This window comes from Muscardinus avellanarius, assembly GCF_963383645.1.
Source record: "Muscardinus avellanarius genome assembly, chromosome: 2".
Lineage (NCBI taxonomy): Eukaryota > Metazoa > Chordata > Mammalia > Rodentia > Gliridae > Muscardinus > Muscardinus avellanarius.
In genome coordinates this window covers 57,935,201-57,956,936 of record NC_137787.1, presented here as the reverse complement: position 1 = coordinate 57,956,936, position 21,736 = coordinate 57,935,201, and positions in this window count along the sequence as shown.

Genomic DNA, 21,736 nt, shown 5'->3' with positions numbered 1-21,736 from the left:
TGCTTCTGGAAGAAATGTTCCTGATTGACTGTCTCTGAAAAGGGTTCTCCCATAAGGCTAGTTATGAGGAAACTAATGGAAGATCTCTTCTTTCAAGGACAAGTAACCAGGATTGTTACCAAAGAAGAGATATATTTCCTCAGTCACCATGAAAAAGATTCCTACATAAACATCCCTTAATAAAGTCCAACAGATTTTATGTCTTTTATGTCCTTTGTAATCTTCATTTAAAAATTTTTTTAATGGTACTGGAAATTTAACCCACCAGAAGTTCTACTTCCTCGAAGCCACATCCTCAGCTCTGTTCTATTCTTTAATTTGAAACAGTCTTACTAAATTGCTGAGGACCTCACTAAGTTGCTGAAGCGGCTTCAAACCTGCTATCCTCCTGTCTCAGCCTCCCAAGTACTAGGTTTACAGGTCATTTAAAAATTATTCAATAACATCTAGACTCTGGTCAAGAAATTATATATATATATATATATACACTTAGATAAGTGTTTAAAAACTAAAATCATGAAATTCTTACAAAGTCATTTAGGGCCTACCACAGTAATGAAAATTAGGCTTTCTACCCTTTCCATTTTCTTTTTTTCTTTCCTGCCGTACTGGGGATGGAACCCAGGGGCATGGTGTTCTACCTCTGAGCTACACCCCCAGCCCCATTTTTTTATTCTTTATTTTGTTTTTTGTTTTTGTTTTTTGTTACTGGGGTTCCTGGAAGCCCTTCTACCTCCGGGCTACACTCCCAGACCTATTTTTTTATATATATTTTTTTGAAACAGGGTCTCTTAAGCCAGCAAGGCTGTCTCTGAACCAGCGCGATCCTCCTTTCTCCGCCTCCCAAGCGCGGGGATTACAAGCGTGCACCACCACGCCCGGCTTTATTCTTTATTTTGAAACAGAATCTCACTGAGCTGCAAAAGGTCTCACTAAGTAGCTGAGGCTGCCTGCGAACGGTGATCCTCCTGTGTGAGCCTCCCAGATGCTGGGATTACAAACGTGTCACCATGCCCAGCTTTGTCCTTTCCATTTGCTAAGTAGCTCTTCCCAATTAAGAGCATCCAATATTTATACAATAATAACGATGATTTATTGAAAACTTGTGTACCATTTTTCATTTGCTCAAAACATTATTCCTAATACTTAAGCAACATGCAAACATAGACATCATCTATAATATACAACATATTAACCTCATGTTATTAAAACTTTAGGCACAGGAGAATTAAATAATTTGTCCACATCACGAGCAGAAAAACTCAACAAGAAAACAAATATGAAAAGTAGAAGAAAAACATATTTTTAAAAATAATATGTGTAGAGAGTTCCATTTGGGGGCTCTTCAGCATGCCTACACAGCACTGCCTTTTCTTCTTTTTCTATTTCCTACTGATTTTGTAATAAAGACTTGTTAAAGCTGCAAAAAAATTGATATGCATGAACTTAGACCCTGTTTCAAAATATAAAATAAAATAGGGCTAGGGATGTGGCTCAAAGGTAGAATGCCCCTGGGTTCTTTCCTCAATAATGTGCGTGCGCGCGCGCGCACACACACACACACACACACACACACACACACACACACACACACACGAATTTGGTTGAAAGAACAAGCAAGAAAATCAGATATTTTTGAAACCTTTTTTGTTTTTGATACTTTGAGACCTCCTCTTTCATTATTTATTTGTTTTAAAATACGCTGACTGGTGCACTGTAATTCTATATCATAGTGAGATTCAGAGTGATCCAAACATGTGCGCTCACAGGCCGGGGTGTGCCCTCTGGATCTCACCCCAGTATCCGACCCCCACATGTTACTGGGATTGTAGCGAAACCTTCCTATATGGACAGAGTAATATTTGAACTGTTTACTTCTTCAGTTCTTCCTTCCCCACTCCCTCTCTCCCTCTATCTCCTTCCACTATTCTACTCATCTCTTCAATTATCTAAAGTTTCCTTTGTTTTCTATTTTCTCTCTAGCTTCCACATATGAGAAAAAACCTATGTAAGACCAGCCCTTGACATCCTGAGGCTGGTTACTCTCTCAGCATAACGTTCTCTAATTCCATCCAACTTCCTGCAAATGACATAATTTTGTTGTTCTTTATGGTTGAATAAAATTATACTGTGTATATATACCACATTTTCTTTATCTATTCATCTGTTGTCAGATCCTTAAGTTGATTCCATAGTTTGGCTATTGTGGATTGTGCTGCTATAAATATATATATATATGCGTGGGTCACTTTAGTGTTCTGACTTTAGTTCTTTTGGAAAGATACTGGGGAGTAGTATAGAAGGCTCATACGGTGATTCTATTCCTAGTCTTTTCAGGAGCCTACATACTCATCTCCCTAGTACGTGAAGTAAGTTGCAGTTATACAAGCCTAAAATCTTAAATGTAAACAATGGCAATTAGGAAAGTACAGTTTTTTTTATTTCTGCTTATAACAAATTACTACAGAGTAAGTGGGCTTAACACAATGCAAACTTATTATCCAACAGCTCTGTAGGTTGGAAGCCTAACACAGACCTGGGCTAAGATCAAGGTGCCAGCAGAGCGCATTCCTTTCATTAGTTCCAGAGATGCTCTGCGTCCAGATTCCGACGTGATCCACTCTCCTGGCTGGTGGCTCCTTCCCTCCATCTTCAAAGGCAGCAACGTTAAACTAAACCCCCTTCACGCCGCCATCACTCTGGCTCTCTCTTTTGCCTCCCTCTTCCACTTTTAAGGGCCCCATGATTACATCAGGTCTACTTGATAATTCAGGGTAATCTTCTCTTCGTTCATTTGTTAATCAACTAATTAATACCCTTGATTCTATCTACAATCTTAATCCTCCCTTTGCCTTATAGCCTAACGTATTTATAGACTAATGACATCTTCGAGGGGCTCTTATTCTGTCTACTAGAGAAATTTAAAGACTACTGAATAGACTTATGGCAAATAGAGAACTGGAATCTGCTATTTCATTCAGTATTCGTGGGGTGCTTACAGATGTTAGAGACTGTGGTAAGTGACAGAGATACAACGGAAATCAAGGCAGGCTCGTCTGATTGAGTTAGCTAGTTTCTGTATGGTTATAATATGTTTAATATAACATATATACTATAATATGTTTAATATAATGCTTTTATGAGAATGAAACCATAATGATATAGATATTTCTCTATATATAATATATGGGGGTTTTTTTTGGTGGTACTGGGGGTGGAACCCAGAGGCTTTCTACCTCCGGGCTATACTCCCAGACCTTTTTTATATTTTATTTGAAAACAGGGTCTCACTAGGTTGCTGAGAGCCTCTCTAAGTAGCTGAGGCTGGCTTCGAACCCATGCGATTCTCCTGTCTCAGCCTCCCAAGCGCAGGGATTACAAGCGTGCACCACCACGCCCGGCTTATAATACATATGTTTAATATTTATTTATTTATTTTGCAGTCCTAGGGATTGAAACCAAGGCCTGTGCATGTGAGGCAACCACTCTACCACTGAGTTACATTCTCAGCCCATGACAACATAATTGACTTTTGCCAAAATGTTCAGACTCACTGGATTCATAAAATCACCTACAATTTTCTTTCCTTCCTTCCCTCCTTCCTTCCTTCCTTCCTACCTTCCTTTCTTTCTTCTTTCCTCCCTCTTCCCTTCCCTTTTTCCATCACTCCCTTTCATTTCTTTCTTTTATGTGTATATGTGTGCGTGAATACATGCATGTGTGCATGCATGCATGTGTATGTGTACACATGTGTGTGTGTCATTAGGATTAAACCCAGGGGAATTCTATCTCTCAGCTATATATAAATTATATATAATTTTAAAAATTAAAAAAATCAAAATTTTTTAAAATTTTTATTTATTTATTTATTTTTGGCAGATCTGGGGATGGAACCCAGAGGCATTTGACCTCCGAGCTACACCCCCTGCCCAGTTTTTTTTATTCTTTTTTTTTTAAACAGAGGGCCTTACTAAGTAGCTGAGGCTGTCTGCGAACCACAATCCTCCAATCTCAGCCTCCCAAATGCTGGGATTACAAGCGTGCGCCACCACGCCCAGCTCCTATTTTTTTTTTTTTTTTTGAAACAGGGTCTTGCTGTGCTGCTGAGAGTTTCCTTAAGTTGAAATTGGTCTCAAACCTATGAACCTCCTGTCTCAGCCTCCCAAGCACTAGGATTACAGTTGGTGGTATTTCTTTATATGAATTCTCCCAGAAGTTTCTCTAGCAAAACTGTCTTCAATTTCATTAATAATTTCCAATACTTTTTATTTTTCCATTTATTTGCCCTTATGCTTCCTTTTAACCCCTCTGCTCATTTCCCTCTTTGTTTCATTTGATACATTGATAGCATCTTGTTCCTTAGCTTGTTTTTCATGTGTTTTCCCTGAGAGATACTTAAGGTTTTATATTTCCCTATAGGTACTGCTGTTATATTGCACATATAGTACTTTCATGTTATTTATTTGTAAGTATTGAGATTTTTTTCCTATAATTTTATCTTTTACTCAAGTATTTTACAAACTTGATGGGATTTAGATCTGACCTTGCTATTGATTTCTAGTTTCATTTCATTTTGGGTTAGGAAGCAATTTGTACAATGTTAATTCTTAGAAATGTACTTGGATATGTACATTTCTTTATGGCCAGAATATAGAATTTTTTGTTAATATTCCACATATAATTAGAAAGATATATATTCTTGGTTGGCTTGAAAGTCCTATACATTTTTCTTAGTTTGAACTCATTAATCGTGATTATTAATATTATCAATTATGAATAGCTTTTATTTTGAAGTTCTGGGAATTTGTGTTAAATGTACGAAGAGAGTCAGGAATGGTGCATGCCTGTAATCCTAGTACTTGGGAGGCTGAGACAGGAGGATCAACGGTTCAAGGCCAGCCTCAGCACTTCAGTGAGGTCCCTCAGCAACTTAGTGAGATGAGACTCTGTTTGAAAATTGAAATAATGCTGAGGGGGTTGGTAGCTCAGGGGTAGAATACACCCAGTACCAAAAAATTATCTACAAACAGAATTAACTTATCAATTCCTTCCCACTGACTTTTCAGTTGCTGCTTCTTATTACATACATGCATTTCATGATCATTGTATCTTGATCAGTTATTCCTTTTTACTTGTTTCCTATGCTTCTCTTTGTCCCTTCTGATACTTTTCATGTTGAATTAAGTTACATCAAGTATTGAAATTGCTTCTCTAAATGTGTGTGTGTGTGTGCGCATGCGTGTGTGTGTGTGTGTTACTGGGGATTGAACCTGGGGGCATTCTACCTCTGAGATACATTCCTTGTCCTTTTTTGTTTGTTTGTTTTAAACAGGGTCTCACCAAGTTGCAGAGGCTGGCCTTGAACCTGTGGTCCTCCTGTCTCAGCCTCCCAAGTACTGAGACTACAAGCGTATACCAACCACATCTGGTTTCTGCTATATCTTTCCCTATATTGCTATTTCCTTCCTTTTTGTATTTTATGATTTTAAATGTACCTTCTGTAGATATACTTTGCTGAACTGAATATGATAAGTCTTTTAGTGACCTTCCTTCCTTCTTTCCTTCCTTTCTTCCTTCTCTTTCTTTCATTTTTGGTACTAGGGATTGAAGCTAGAGACATTTTACTTCTGAGCTATACCCTAGTCCTTTTTATTTTTTATTTTGAAACAGGGTCTCCCTGAGTTGCTGAGGTTGGCCTTGAACCTATAATCTACCTGTCTCATTATAGGAATGCCCCCTCCATTATCCACTTTGTGTGTGTGTGTGTGTGTGTGTGTGTGTGTGTGTGTGTGTGTTTTACTGGGGACTAAATTCAGAGGCATTTTACCTCTAAGCTATACCCCCAGGCCTATTTTACTCTTTTTTTTGAAGCAGGGTTGTTCTAGGTTAATGAGAGTCTCACTACTTGCTGAGGCTATCTTTGAACCTGCAATATTCTATCTCAGCCTCCCAAGTACTAGAATTACAAGAATGTGTCAGCACATCTGGCTTCCGTTTAAATTTTTTTGGGGGGCAGGGGTCTGGGGATAGAACCTAGAGGCATTTGACCTCCGAGCTACACCCCCTGCCCTATTTTTTATTCTTTATTTTTTGAAACAGAGTCTCACTGAGTTGCAGAGGGCCTCACTAAGTAGCTGAGGCTGTCCACGAATTGCGATCCTCCAGTCTCATCCTCCCAAATGCTGGGATTACAAGTTTGTGTCACCACGCCCAGCTTCCGTTTAATTTTTTAAATAGCTATTGGGAGCTGGGGCTGCAACTCAGTGGTAGAACACTTGCGCAGCATACATGAAAGCCTGGGTTGAACCCCTGGCCCTGCAAAATTTAATAAATAAAACAGTTCTTAGAACTTACTTCTTTATCCAACATACATTTTTTTTTAATTGTTTGTTCTATCCAGGTGGGGTTAGTTTTCATTCTGAGACAGGCTCTAGCTATATTACCACCATGTTGACCTCAATTCTCTGGTCTCAGCCTCCCAAATTCTGGATTTCACCTGTGAGCCACCTTCCCATATGATTTCCCCATTTCTAAAATGTTTCTGTCTCCTTAGTCCATCCCTTCCCTCATCCCCCATTTAATACAGGTTAAGTATTTCTGTCTCTAAGCTGCTCGGTACTTGGGTTACACACTTCCCTCTCAATTTTCTGGACTGAGCCTCTGGGTCAGGTTCAAACCCATCCCACTCTCCCCTACTGGCCTCCCAGTCCTGTGCCCTAGCACTCCAGTGGGCCCTTTGGGGTTGCCCCTGGGATTAGGACTTCAGGTGGACCCGGCAGACTCGGCCCATCAGCCCCGTGCACCTCCTCTGCAGCAGTCCTCTTTTCACAGGTGGTGTCCAGGCTCGGCGCCTCCGGAAGCGCAGGCACCCTCTGCCCTGGCCGCCGCCTGCCCTCGCTTGCCCTCTGCAGGGTCCCACGCCTCTGCCTCAGAGCTGAGTCCCCCAGTGCAGCCGCAGCCGAAGGCCCCGGCCCAGGGAGGCTTGACCCGCGCCTTTGGTCACTGTGAACATGGTCCCCTGCTCCTTGAAGTTGAGGCTGCCCTAGCCATTTACATCCCTGTTTAAAAAAAAAAAAAAAATGCCAATGGAGGTCACACGCATAACGAGACAGGATGGCAAGGTGATGGCTGAAATGTGCAGGAGCTTGACTTGCAGTTTTCTCACAAGGAATTTTCCAGAAAAGATTATCTTCACTGTGAAATAAGTAAACAAGTGCCCACTCAGCACAGCAAGTATTGAATATTGTCCTATAGCAATTGCTATGAAGTGGTGTTGATAGGGCTTCTCCATAGATTTTTAAAAACTGTATGAAAGGCCTAGTAAAATCCTACCATGAGGAAGATTCTATGTACATAAAGATATTAACTGCCTCAGATTGGGCTGTCAAACTAATGAGCACGGATGTAAGAAAGTTTACTTCTCAATTGTACGAAAAGAAAATTTTCCTTCATTTATCTCAAGCTCCTTCAAGAGTAAAGTCAAGATTATTTAACTTGCAAAATTAAACACTGACCTCATTTCAAATGAAATAAAATTTAGTCCTTGATAAGAAACCCCTTGGAGCAGTTTATATTAACCTAATTATCTTTATTACCATAGTAAATTGATTTAGAATTATGTGATATATGTAAAAAGCAGTTATATTTACAGGCCCTAAAATTAGATGATAAGGGAACACATTGCTTCTGCAAACCCAGGTCAGATAGACAGGCTTAGGGGAGTTTCATTCTATCAAATTTTACTCTAAGGCCAATCAGTGATTCATCTGCTAGATCATGGCTTTGTCAGTCTCTAAAAAGCTGCTCTGCAAAAGATTCCACTCTCGACTCACTGGCCCCCTGGCATGAAATGGACAGGAGCCAGTACCTTCTACCTAAGACTGGTATGGTTTGGTGGACACATTTGTAGTAGCTCTTGTGAGATGATTTAAGGAGCTGGGGATTAGACCCACAGGCATGTCTGTCTCTCCCCTAGTGACTAATGAGCTGAAGTTTGTAAGGCTAGAGGCAATTACTAATTGCAATGTTATTTTAAATTTAGGCTCAGTAAAGCCTGACACGGTGGCACACTCCTGTAGTAATCCCAGCATTTGGGAGGCTGAGACAGAAGGATTGCAGGTTCAAGGATGGCCTCAGCAACTTAGTGAGACTCTCAACAACCTAGCAAAACCCTGCTTCAAAACAAACATTTTAAAAAGGGGGTGGGGATACAGCTCAGAGATAGAATGCCCCTGGGTTCAATCCCTGGTACCAGACACACACACACACACACACACACACACACACACACACACACGGTAAATGAAAATGTGTACCTCCTGTGTGTATGGCACCATTCTGGAAGCTTGCCATGTGGAAAGATAATCTTCTATGTCAGAAGGAGTAAGACTAGACACATATACTAGGAAAAAATGAAAGTGTAAGGGTATATACAACGAGTGTCAGTCTTTGTAGGATTAGCTCAGTGGAACACACTTTGGAAAATGCTGCTCTGCCTACCTCAGGAAATGAGGAATTTATATTAGAATGAGTCATAACTCTGTAAGGAGAATGTCTTAGATCTGTCTTCAAAGTCCTTGCACATTCCTTCTCTCATGGCATCTTCCTAATAACCTGGGAGGAAGGTAGAGCAGATTTTCCTCATATTATTGGTAAGAAATCTGGAATGCTACCAGCTGGCCATGGTGGCACATGCCTGTAATCCCACATACTTGGGAGGCTGAGACAGGAAGATCACAGGTTCAAGGCCAGCCTCAGCAACTTAGTAAGACCCTCAGCATCCCATCAAGACTCAGGAACAAAAATAGTAATATAAAGGGCTGGGTTTGTGGCTCAGAGATAAAATGCCTCTGGGTTCAATCTCCAGTATAAGAAAAAAAGGAATGCTACAGAAATGACTCAGAGAAACCAAATCATTACGGGTCCTGGAGAAAACACTGGCCTTAGAGTGAGGAGAGCCATACTTTCCAGATGGATTTATCTGTTTACCTTGCTCTTATTTATACAACGCTAAAAAGGGCAATCAGAGTACAGAGGCTTGAGGTGAGTATTGAGATAATCCATGGAAACCCTTGACACAGTACCTAAATCCTAGAAACATTTAGCGTTGGTTAGTAGTATGTAATTTTATTTTAGGGCTGGGGTGTAGCTCAGTTGTCCTGTACTTGCCTGACATGTGAGAGGCCCTGTGTTCAATCCCCAGCACCACAAACTAAATACATAGTGTGAAATTTTATTTATTATTATTATTATTATTATTATTATTATTATTAGATGATGATGATGATGATGATGTTGGTGGTACTGGGGTTCCTGGAAGCCCTTCTACCTCTGGGCTACACTCCCGGACCTATTTTATACTTTTTTATTTTTGGAAACTGGGTCCCTTAGCCAGCGCGGCTGGCTTCGAACCTGCGCGATCCTCCTGTCTCCGCCTCCCAAGCGCGGGGATTACAAGCGTGCGCCACCACGCCCGGCTGAAATTTTATTTTAATATCATTCAAATTAAGGGTAGACACATAGTTGTAAAAAGTTCTAGTACTATTTTTTAGTATTCCAGCCCAGGGGTTAGTCCTTCCTAAAACACCACTGCCCAGGATCCCCTTCACAGTTAAGAGAGGTTCCTTCAGAATTACTTTGCAGGCATGATGACAGGATTCAGAGAATTATAAATGAATATGCCTTCTTTTCTAAACAAGTAAATGGAGGCTGTTAAGATAAATTATGTAATACATTGAAATAAGACAAAAAGGTGAATGGCACGACCTTTCAATAGTATATGGTGGAAAGGTTCCACCAAGCTAGGAGGAAGCCAGGCGTGGTGGCGCACACTTGTAATCCCAGTACTTGGGAGGTTAAGACAGTAAGATCACAGGTTTGAGTATAACCTCAGCAAGTAGTGACACTCTCATCAACATGGTGAGACCCTGTTTTAAAATAAAAATCAAATAAGGCGAGGGGTGTAGCTCAGAGGCAAAATGCCCTTCAGTTTAATTCTCAGTACCATACACATACACCAAAAGATTATCCAGGATGATATACTTCAACTTGCTGCTTTTATGTGCGTGTGTGTGTGTGTGTGTGTGTGTGTGTGTGTGTGTGTGTGTGGTGTGTTGGGGAGCAAACCCAGGGCCTTGCACTGAGCTACACCCCCAGACCTAGCCATTTATTCTTGATTAAAGGTTCTAAAAGAAGATGGGCGTAGTGGCACACGCTTGTAATCCCAGCATTCTGTAGGCTGAGACGGGAGAATTCAGGTTCGCAGACGGCCTCTGCTACTTAGTGAGGCCCTTTGCAACTCTGTGAGACCCTGTTTCAAAATAAAGAATAAAAAATAGAGCTAGAGGTGTAGATTGGAGGTAGAATGCCCCTGGGGTCCATTCCCTGTATTGTAAAAAATATTAAATTAAAATTAAAATATAAAGGTTCTAGACTTCACGGTGATGCATGTTAATTTGTAGACTATTTTATGGTACTGGGGATTGATCCCAGGGCCATTAAACCTCTGAACTGTACCCCTAGCTCTATTTTTTTAATTAATTTATTTTTGCGGTACTGGAGATGGAACCCAGGGCTTTCTACCTCCAAGCTACACCCCCAGCCCTATTTTTTATTCTTTATTTTGAAACAGGGTCTCCCTGAGTTGCAAAGGGCCTCACTAAGTAGCTGAGGCTGGCCATGAACCACAATCCTCATGTCTCAGCTTCCCAATGCTGGGGTTACAAGCGTGCGCCACCACACCTGGCTTATTTTTTAATTTTTGAAACAGGGTCTCACTAAATTGCAGAGAGACTTTGGCCTTGCTAAGTTGCCAAAGCTGGCCACAAACCTTTGATCCGCCTGTCCCAGCTTCTAAAGTACTAAGATTATAGGGAAGAGCCACCACAACTGGCTACTAATAGACTTTTTTCTGGTAGAGTATCAAGTAGATAGTTTACTTCTGTATCTCACTTAGCAATATCTTTCTTTTATAAATAAATATTCCAGCTCCACAAAAACTCTTTGAATGGGGCAAAGCATGACATCTTACTGGCTATTTATTATTTAATAAGTAGAATAAACCAAGTACTATAATCTCAGTAGTTGGGAGACTGTGACAGAAGGATTGCAGGTTCTAATCCAATCCTAGCAACTTATTGAAGCTTTCTGCAAATTTAGTGAGGCCGTTTTCAAATAAAAAATAAAATAGGGATGGGGGTATACCTTGGAGGTAGAATGATCTTGGGTATTCCAGTAATACACACACCCGTATACACACACACACACACACACACACACACACACACACACACGGAATAAGATCATTGACACATGCTCCTGTTATTTGGCCTGAATTAAGACTTCCCTTTCACAGAGCCCAGAGGGGCAGAGTGGCTCGGCTGCTGGGACAGCACAGTGAGGACACGGGCTGTGAGCTGGCTTTGCCTTCGAGCCACGGCACTCAGTAGGCATTACTCCTGGATACATCACATAACCTTTCTGAATTATATATTTCTTATTTATAAGAGAAAAGAATATTACCTATTTGTAGAGATGCAACAAAACCTATGCACATCTTAAGACACACAGCACTTAGTGTTTGATAAGTGCTATCATTATTATAGTTATTATCCTTCTCACCATTATTACTCTTTTTTTCATGTTTTTATCTTTCTTTTTTTTTGCTTTAATTTTTTTTATTGGTGCACTGTATTCATACATCATAGTAGGATACATACTTTTGTAGACATACATGCACACTTTTCCCAGTCAGCCCCCACCCAATCCCCACCCCATTCTCTCCCTATCCCTCCCTCCCATGCTTGGCTTAGTAGTTGACATCTAGTATTATGGCAATTTATCTAAAATTAAAAATGATAATCTCACATAACAGTTTCATTTGTCTGATACCAAGCTTTTGATGACTTAAAGATAACATTTCAATATTTCTTTTTGCTCTTTCTTACCAGAGAATATTTTTTTCTATTTTTTAGGTGAAACTATCATATATTTATATATTTATTTTTCAGAAAAAAATCTATCCTAATGTGGAATATGGATTCTATATACCCAAAACGATCTTGAAAAAGAACAAAGCTAGAAGATATATATTTTCTGATTTCAAACCATATAAAGCTACAATAATTGAAACAGTGTAGTACTATTCTGAAGGCAGATATATAAGCCATTGGAGTTAAATAAAAGCCTAGAGCTAAATTCTTCCCTATATTGTCAAGTTATTTTTGACAAGGTTTCCACAAACATTTGGTGGGGGAAATATTAATCTTTTAACTAAATATTGTTAAAAAAATAATAATTACATGGAAAAGAATAAAACTGGACCCTTACCTAATCCCATATACAAATATTAACTCAAAATAGATAAAAGACCTAAATATAAATCTTAAGACTATAAACTTTTAGGAGAAAATCTGGGTCATAAAACCTCACAACATTGAAATTGGCAGTGATTTCTTGGTTATGATTTCAATGGCACAGGCAACAGAGGAGTATACAAACTCCCTAAAAAATAAAAAAAATTGTATATCCAAAGACAATGTAAACAGAGTTAACAGTTACTAATAGAATGGGATAAAATATTTCCAATTGCTATATCTGAAGGTATATTAATATTCCAACTAGAAATCCTAAAAATTAACAACAATAAAGGCAAACAATACCCTTTAGAGATAGGTAAAAGACTAACATAAATAATGAATCTCCACAGATAACCAATCTTAGTTGTCTGTTGGATGGAAAATCTTGTTTCTCTAGTTCTGGAGTGTGTTACCTATTTCTTCTTTGTAGTTAATCTCTTTGAGTATTTTCTCTAGTGCTGGTTTTGAAGATATAAATTCCTTCAGTTTCTGTTTGTCATGGAAGCTTCTTATTTCTCCATCTAATTTGATAGAAAGTTTTGCTGGGTAGGAAATTTTTGGCTGGAAGTTGTTTTCTTTCAGAGTTTGGAATATGTTACTCCAAGCCCTTCTGGCTCTCATGACTTGGTTTGGGAAGTCTGGAGTGATTCTAATTGGTTTGCCTTTGAATGTCACTTGACCCTTTGCTTTTGTTGCCTTTAAGATTCTCTGCTTGGCTTCCACATTGGTCATTTTGACAATTATGTGGCGTGGGGATCCTCTTCTCGGATCCTGTCTAAAGGGAGTTCTATAAGTTTCCTGGACCTGTGTATCGACCTCTTGCTCTATGTCTGGAAAATTTTCTGCTATTACTTCCTTGAAGAGATTGTTGATCCCTTTGGTTTCACTTTCTTTTCCCTCCTCTATTCCAATTATTCTTAGGTTAGCTCTCTTAAAATGGGCCCATATTTCTTCAATGTCAGATTCCTGCTGTCGGATATTTTTTTCTAGATTAGAAACTATGCGTTCATTTTTGGATTGCTCATCTTCTAAGAGTGAGATTCTGTTCTCCATGTGTTCTAATCGGTTGTTTGTGCTTTGAATTGAGGCCTTTACTTCATTAATTGCATCCTTTATCTCTTTTTGGCTCTCTCTGAGTTCTTTTCGAAGCACCTCTATTATTTCTACAGTTATTTTCCTGATTTGATCTTCTAGAAATCTCTGATTTTCTGTTTTATTGGGTTCTGATGTTGTGGGGTTGTGGGCATTTATTGCTCCAGTGTTATTCCTCTTTCCCATGATTTCGGAAGTTTGTGCCTTCTCTGGGTTCTTCCCTTGGGTCACTATGACTTCACTTAAGGTGTTCTGGATCTCGAGTCAGTAGTATCTCAGACCCCACTACTCCTTTACTGGGTTGTATCACAGAGTCTCTGACCCAGAGAGTCGATAGAGGCCGCTTTAGACTGTGGGGGGTGCCAGGTTGCACGTTCTCCTATGGTGTGATATCTCTGCCACCACCCCTCCCCCGCTGGGTCAAGTCCCAGGGAGTACAGTACTGGGATTTCTCCTCTGTGGCCCGCAATTTGACTCACTGTTCTTGAGTACGCAGATGTAGCTGTACTGGATTCGGTGAATTCGGTGCTGCTGCCGCCAGTGGCAATATGGCGCCGCTGCTACGCCCTCAGCTGTGGGGCTGGTGTTTTTCTTCTTGGTTTTGATTTCCACTCTGAATCCCTGCAGCGTGTGCTGAGCTTTGCCACTGGCAGCTTTAGATGCTCTCTGCGCGAAGAAATCCCGCCTGGCTGTTCCACAGTGGCTCACCTCGGCTTGCTGTAGCCGTCCCGTGAATTCGCCGGTGCCGCAGGCAGTATGGCGCTGCTGCCGCGTCTGCCTTGTCCTCGGGCATGAGGCTGGTTATCTCCTCTGTGGCTCTGTTCTCAGTCTGCTTTCTCTCTGGAGCCTGGTGATTTTTTGTTTCACTGGTGATGGTGTTTTCTGGCTATGAAAGGCGCTGATTTTGTGGTAATGGAGATTTGTTGTTAGCGGGGCTCTTAAGCCCCACTTTTCTCGGTCGCCATCTTCCCCGTTTTTTTCCCATTATTACTCTTAATAATTTTGAGCAGATACCTAGAGATCAGAGTTCTTGGCTCCCAACCCAGGACTCTATCTAGCTTCTAGCTCCATCGAGTACCTTGTGTGGTTGTCCATTCATACAGTAATGATATACTGAAGACACAACCTTTAAAGTGACTCCAGGTTTTTGCTATACCCAAAAGAATATAGATTTCTAATGAGTAACTCCATGATAAGGGGTCATATCATGGTCACACCGTTTAAAACATCTCATTATTTAATAAGCAACTGCTATATGAAGAGGGAGTTTGGGAAGGATTAAATAAGTGATGTGTGCATGTATGCCTATACCATCTTGTACCCCATTAAGGTGTACGAGTACAATGCACCAATTAAAATTTTTTTAAAAAAGAAGTAACTGCTGTTTCTGGCCATGAGGTGGGGTCTTCATCAGCCATTAGTTCAGTGAAGAGTATGGTCACATTTTATGCAAATTGGGATAGATGAATTTCAAATAATATAATGTAACTGATACACAGTATTTGACATAATGCAGATGCTTATAAAATTGAAAAATATACATCAAGAATTCCACAATTTCTCTAGATTCCACATAAAAAAGAAAACATACACTAGGCTTGGTGGTGCACGCTTATAATCCCAGCATTTGCGAGGCTGAGACAGAAGGATTGTGGTTCGCAGACAGCCTCAGCTACTTAGTGAGGCCCTTTGCAACTCAGTGAGACCCTGTTTCAAATAAAGAATAAAAACTAGGAATAGGGGTATAGCTCGGAGGTACAATGACCCTGAGTTCCATCCCCAGTACGGCAAAAAAAAAAAAAAAAAAGAGTAGAATAGTTGAAATAAGGCTATGAATGTATACAACTACCAATTCTAATATTAGAGACATTTGGAAGGAGAGGGAGGAAAGGGGAGGGGACCTAGTGGGGAGGGCACCAAGAGCTGTAGGCATGCATTTGTCTGGCACTCTATACCACAATATACTGTAAATTTACAATACACTAAAAAAAAAAAAAAGAAAGAAAAGAATTCCACAGTTTCAAAGCAGCCAGGCTTGGTGGATTGTCACTGGGGCAGAAGTCTTGGCTGACCACCATTTTCTCAGAGCCTTCAGGGTCATGTATACCATTCCGTTGTTAGCTTCGTGTCCTGCTTACTGTTAGATATTCACTCCGTGGCCTGTGTGACCAGAAACATAACTTCCCAGCTTGGCTCATCCAGAAAGAAACTTCAGTGAGCTTCAGGGCTCCTCTTTAGTGGGGTCCTAGCAGGGAGCTGGCATAGCTTTTATAAAATTTGCAAAATAAGATCTTTTAGCTGGAATTAGTAATAAGTCTAGCTCCAGCTCAAAAGCCTATGTGTAGCAGGGTGTGGTGGTGCAAGTTTGTAATTCCCGCGCTTGGGAGGCTGAGACAGGAGGATCACACAGGAGGAAGCCAGACTCAGCTACTTAGCGAGGCTCTCAGCAACATAGTGAGACCCTGTTTCCAAATAAAGTATAAAATAGGTCTGGGAGTATAGCCTGGAGGTAGAAAAGTGTCTGGATCCCACCCCCAGTACCACACACACACACACACACACACACACACACACACACACACACACAGCCTATGTGTACATTTTGAGGCCCCATTACAGGCCATCACAAGGGTTTTCCTGGCAGGTGTCATGTGAGAGAGTTGCCCCCCACACACACACACACACACACCAGACTCCTGCTGCCAGTGCCCTCGCCCCATAGTCTCTATGATGAGTTGTAGTCAAGTCCCAGCTCCCTGGCCAGCCTTGCTTACAGACATCTGCTTCCCTAGCCCAGGTGCCTCCCTTTCAAGGTTTCTATGCAAAAGCCTTATCATTAAAACTAACTTAATTAGAAATATAAGACAAAGTGAATAAAATAATCTAAGCAATCAGGCATTCATGCCATCCATTTCCGAGTTTCAAATAAAAAATACTGTGCAATCACACACCCATCTGGCCAAGGAAGAGATGACACTAGAATGAAGGCACAGTCGAATATCTGTAAGAGAATCCACTGCTTATTCTGTCCTGTGATTTTGTCGGGAATCCAGCCTGACAGCTGACGGGGCTTGGCGAGATGATGAGTACCGACGACTCGAACACAAACCCACGAGCCGGGAGTCAAGTCAAGCGAGATCTCATTTATTTCTCTCCAAGCAGTTCTTTATATAGTACCAAGCCACGAGGGGAATTTCCATGAGAAATAGCCTAGCCTATCCGGGATAAAGATCACTAGCACGTAGTTTACAGCCAATCCCAGGCCAGTACATGAGCCATTCATGTGTGCGGAAAGCTCCTTTAAAGGTAGAAAGGGAAAAACCGCTCAGTCTCCCCACCCATAATGAATGGGGAAACCAGGCCTTCCTAGCTTCCTCCAGGCGCCATCTTTGCCCCTTTTTTACTAAATCACTTTACTTAAAGTTTTGCCTTAGGCTGTAAGCTGCTCAGACCGAATCTCCTTAGGCGCTGTATAGACACACCCCATCAGATTTCACTTTTTTTTTTTTTTTCCAGTATTGGGAATTTAACCCAGGGACACACTACTAGCCTTTTTTATTTTTCTAAGACAGGATCTCATTAAGTTGCAAGGCTGGCCCTGAACTTGCAATCCTCCTGCCTCAGCATCCTGGGATTACAGGAGTGTACTGCAGCCCCCAGATCTAGAATTTAATTCTTAAATTTTAAAAATAATTCTTAAGCCAGGTGTGGTAGTGCACACTTGTAGTCCCAGTACTTAGGAGGCTGAGACAGGAGGATCCTGCAGGTTTGAAGACAGGGCAGCTACTTAGTGAGACCCTGTTTCCAAATAAAATAGAAAATAGGTCTGGGAGTGTATCCTGAAGGTAGAAGGCCCTTCTCTTCCATCCCCAGTGCCACAAAATCATCATCATCATCATCATCATCATAATTCTTACCATACAGGCTAAGGAATTAACATGAGAGTTACACAACCACATATACTTATTGCAATTATACTCAGGGACTGGGTGGGTCTGTGGATTTATTCTGAGCTGGACTCCGGCTGGCACTCTTGTGTCACTAGCCCTCCTTAGCCATCATTTTAACTGGATCTGATAACTCAGACCCTGTGTCCAAAGGCATCAAAAGGTTAACTATTCCCTCTCATCGATCTGTTTACCTGAATAATGGCTACAGTTCCTTTTGGAGAAGGACAGGGGGAATCATTATTGTGCACACATGTGGTATTATAGGAATCTTTCTGGAATGGCTCATGTCTGGAACTAGACAAGAGAACACGATCTTTTTAGTGGGTGATTGTCCTTGGCCTCCTGGTCATCTTGATATATTTTGATTGTACAGACTGAGCAGTACCCTGCTGTTTGTCCATGATCTATTGACTGCCTCATCCTTCTGCCTGGGCATCCTGGGCTTTACACTTGTTTTAGTTGTATCCAGCTGGCTTTTGACAATTGCCAATGCCAAGACCCTCTGTTGTTTTGGGGTTTCATTGTGACCATTGCTGTCAGTGAGCCCAGGTCTGTAATGACATCTTTCTACCTTCATTCTTGACCTAAGAAGAAACACTGAATTTCTCAGCAGTTCACAGAACCCTTCTTACTAGTACATTGCTCTTTGCTTTGGTGAATGCACTATCTTCTGGACCCTCCTATGGAATGCAGCCATTGGTGGTTTTCCCAGCCTTAGTGTATCCACTCTAGCATGGTCATATCCACCAGGGCAATTTTGGGATTTCTTTATGTGGACTTTTCTTCCCATGCTCCTAGGAGCCATCCTAACTACATCTGCATCACCACCCCAGGCCTTGAAAGGATATGAACCCTCATATCCTGGGGGCAAAGACTCTTTTCCACTTTTTATTTGGATCTCTCCCTGAGCATTCACCCTCACTGCAAAGCCGAAGCCGCCTCAGTATTCAGACCCTCCTGTTCTCCCAGTTCCTGTTTGCATGTGTCGGCTGGGTTCTGCTCTTTGGGGCACATCATTTTTCCTCCCTTGTCAGGGCCACTTGTCTCTGAGTGGACCTTTTATTGACTTGGCTGCCAAGAGGGGAAGTGGGTGTGGATGTTGAGGACTGTGTATGTTGTCCTGAGGGACAGATCTCACCACAGTCTTCAAGCAAAGGAAGGGGCATGCTAGTCCTCCTTAGAGAAGAGTGGAGCCCTTCTATATAGTCTTATATAAGGTTCAGGAAACCTGAAGATTCAAGATTTCTGGGTGCATTAACCCAGATCATCCCATGCCCTGACCTCAGCATATCAGAGCTGCCTCAGTTGAGTTCTCACTTCTTAGGACATTTATTCTTCTCATAGTTCAGTACTGGGCATGGTCTTCAGCTATCTCGCCACTGGCTTCAAGAGGTGACATTCTCATTATATGCTACCATCAAGGATTTCTGGCTGCCACGTTTAGCTTTTAATCACCAAGTAATCACTCTCATTCTTTTGCCTTTTCCCAAGGCATCAGTTAAGTTTAGCAACAGCTCGATTTCACTGTCCTTATTGTTCCCCTCTTTATTTCTCAACCACCGGATACATTCTACTTACCAGCGTATTCTCCTCTGCTGGCATGCCATCCTAGTTCACTACTGGTAGGTTTTAACAACTATTGTCATAGCGTTATAAGGGTTATATTGTTTTATCTACCACCATCAAGGGGGTAGGGGCATCCTGTAAAACAGGTGGCAGGAAAAACAGGTGCAAAATTTGGGTGGAGAATCTGTTTTCTTGGTTTTCTTAGACAGCTTCTAGCACCAAGGGCTGGGCTCCTTGGGAAGCTGACAAATAGAAATTAGTGAATAGATTAGGGGTTGCCACCTATGCTAAGACAGGAAGCTCCACTGGGCAGAGGAAGCAAATGGGTTATGACACATCTCAACTGTAGTCTCACCCGACCCTACGGGCAACGCTGAAGTAGGATGGGCTTTCAAACTGCCCCAACGTGGGGCGATGGGGTGAGTCCTTAAATTCCTTAAAGTCCTTTCAGGCTGCCCCCAAAAGCATCTGAGCTTGTTAGGTGGCTCTCTTCAGTTTAGCAATTATAGAGTTTTGACAGTAGAGGTCTATCTGCCAGCAGTGCTCCCAGAAATAAGTGAACTAAATTCTCTAGCACTGAATGAGAATTGGAGTGGCATATCACAGATCTCCCCGAGAGCAGGAGAGTGTTTCTTCATTAAATAAGGTAAGGTGGATCAACATTTTATCCCTAAAGACTGTTATAGTGCTGGGCACATTAGACTCAACAATTTTTTCTATTAGTCTTAGTAACATATTGGGCCATTGCTGTCTTGAGCCTAATTCACTTACCACTTACTAGAGGCCTATCATGTGTTACAACTGATGCCATAGGAAGACTGTGGCATAGGCGCCTGTTCAGTATGTTTAGGAAGCTCATGTTTAACAGGTAGGACCAATGAGATTGCTTAAGAGCCTTAACAGAGGGCTTTACAAATTGATATAACAGAATACTTGACAGTCCTAGAAAATTCTCTTTGGCAGGTCACACTTGAACAGTGTCTAAGAGCACTCCCCAAAACCTCAGGTTAATCCTTTTCTAATTACTCACAAGATTCTGTGTGTGCCAATGATTTGTCACCAGTTTTTATGTCTATTCCTTAACAACCAAAAAGTACCTAAATTTCCATGATTTAACTGACACACACACAGCTTACAATGTGGAACTGTGTTAAGTGCTCTTTATAGTTTTTTTTTTTTTTTTTTTTTTCAGGGTCTGGGGATGGAACCCAGGAGCATTTGACCTCTGAGCTACACTCCCTGCCCTACTGCCCTGTTTTTTTTTATTCTTTTATTTTATTTACTTATTTTGGTGGTATTGGGGTTCCTGGAAGCCCTTCTACTTCCTGGCTATACACTCCTAGACCTATTTTATATTTTTATTTGGAAACAGGGTCTCTTAAGCCAGTGCAGCTAGCTTCGATCCTGCGCGATCCTCCTGTCTCTGCCTCCCAAGCGCAGGGATTACAAGTGTGCGCCACCATGCCCAGCTTTATTCTTTTATTTTGAAACCGGGTCTCACTGAGTTGCAAAGGGCCTAAGTAGCTGAGGCTGTTCACAAACTGCAATCCTCCAGTCTCAGCCTCCCAAATGCTGGGATTACAAGTGTGCGCCACCACATCCAGCCTTTATAGAGTTTTAAGTAAGCTACACCTGTTGGTTTTCCTTTCTTATATAGTTTCATTATTCTCAAAGGAGTCCAATCAGGTATCTTCTTTTATTTTCCAGACAGAACTACCTCTTTTAGGATTCACACTCGAGGCAGGCAAAACTTACCTTCATCATTATCATCCACAGTGTGCTCTATGAGGCTTTCCTGAGCTCTGAACACATCTCATCCACAAAGCTGGTACTAGCTGGCACTGACAAAGATGTGAGCTATTACAAGTTGATATATGGAAATATGAAGGGTAAAATAAAAATGTGGGACTTTCTAACTTTAAAAAAATTTTCTTTTATTTTTTATTTTTGTGGCACTGAGAATTGAACCCAGAGGCATTCTATCTCTGACCTATACTCCCAGACCGATTTTATTTCATATTTGGAAACAGGATTTTGCTAGGTTGATGAGAGTCTCATTACTTGCTGAGGCCGTCCTTGAACCTGCGATCCACCTGTCTCAGCCTCTAAGTACTAGGATTACAAGAATGCGTCACCATGTCCGGCTTTACTTTCTAACCTTTTAATCACTCATTGCTTTGGAACATTCTTGTAACAGAACTGAGTGAACTGGAAAGGCTTTAGGGATCTTTTGTTGTTGTCATTATTATTATTATTATTATTATTTTTTTTTTGCTAATTCCACTAGTGATTTTTTTCAACTATTACTCCATCTACAAAGTTATGTCAAAAAATACAATGTTATATATGCTTAGAGAAGATAAGGTAGTCATTCATTACATATATGTTCATAAATCTTGCTTAGGCCATTTGGTCTTTTCCTTTTGGCTTTCAGAAGTAAATATGAGTTATGTAAATAACAGACTTCCCACATTAAAATACTGATAAGAAAGGGACACAGTCAAGTCAGTAGCTCTTTAATAAAATAAGCAGAACTCCATATAACAACAGCTCTTTATTACATGGTTTCAAATACACAGCAGACCAGTCATGTTCCCTGAAATCTGAAATTTAACAATCACATTCAATAATAAAGCCAGTTAATGTTGTGGTTCAACACTAGTTCTAAAAGGTTTCTGTTCCCTTTACAAAGACTTGCGCAAAAAAAAGAGTTTAAGCACCAGTAGGCTGTTGCTAGCAGTAGTCTGATTTCTTCTCCATCATTATCACCAT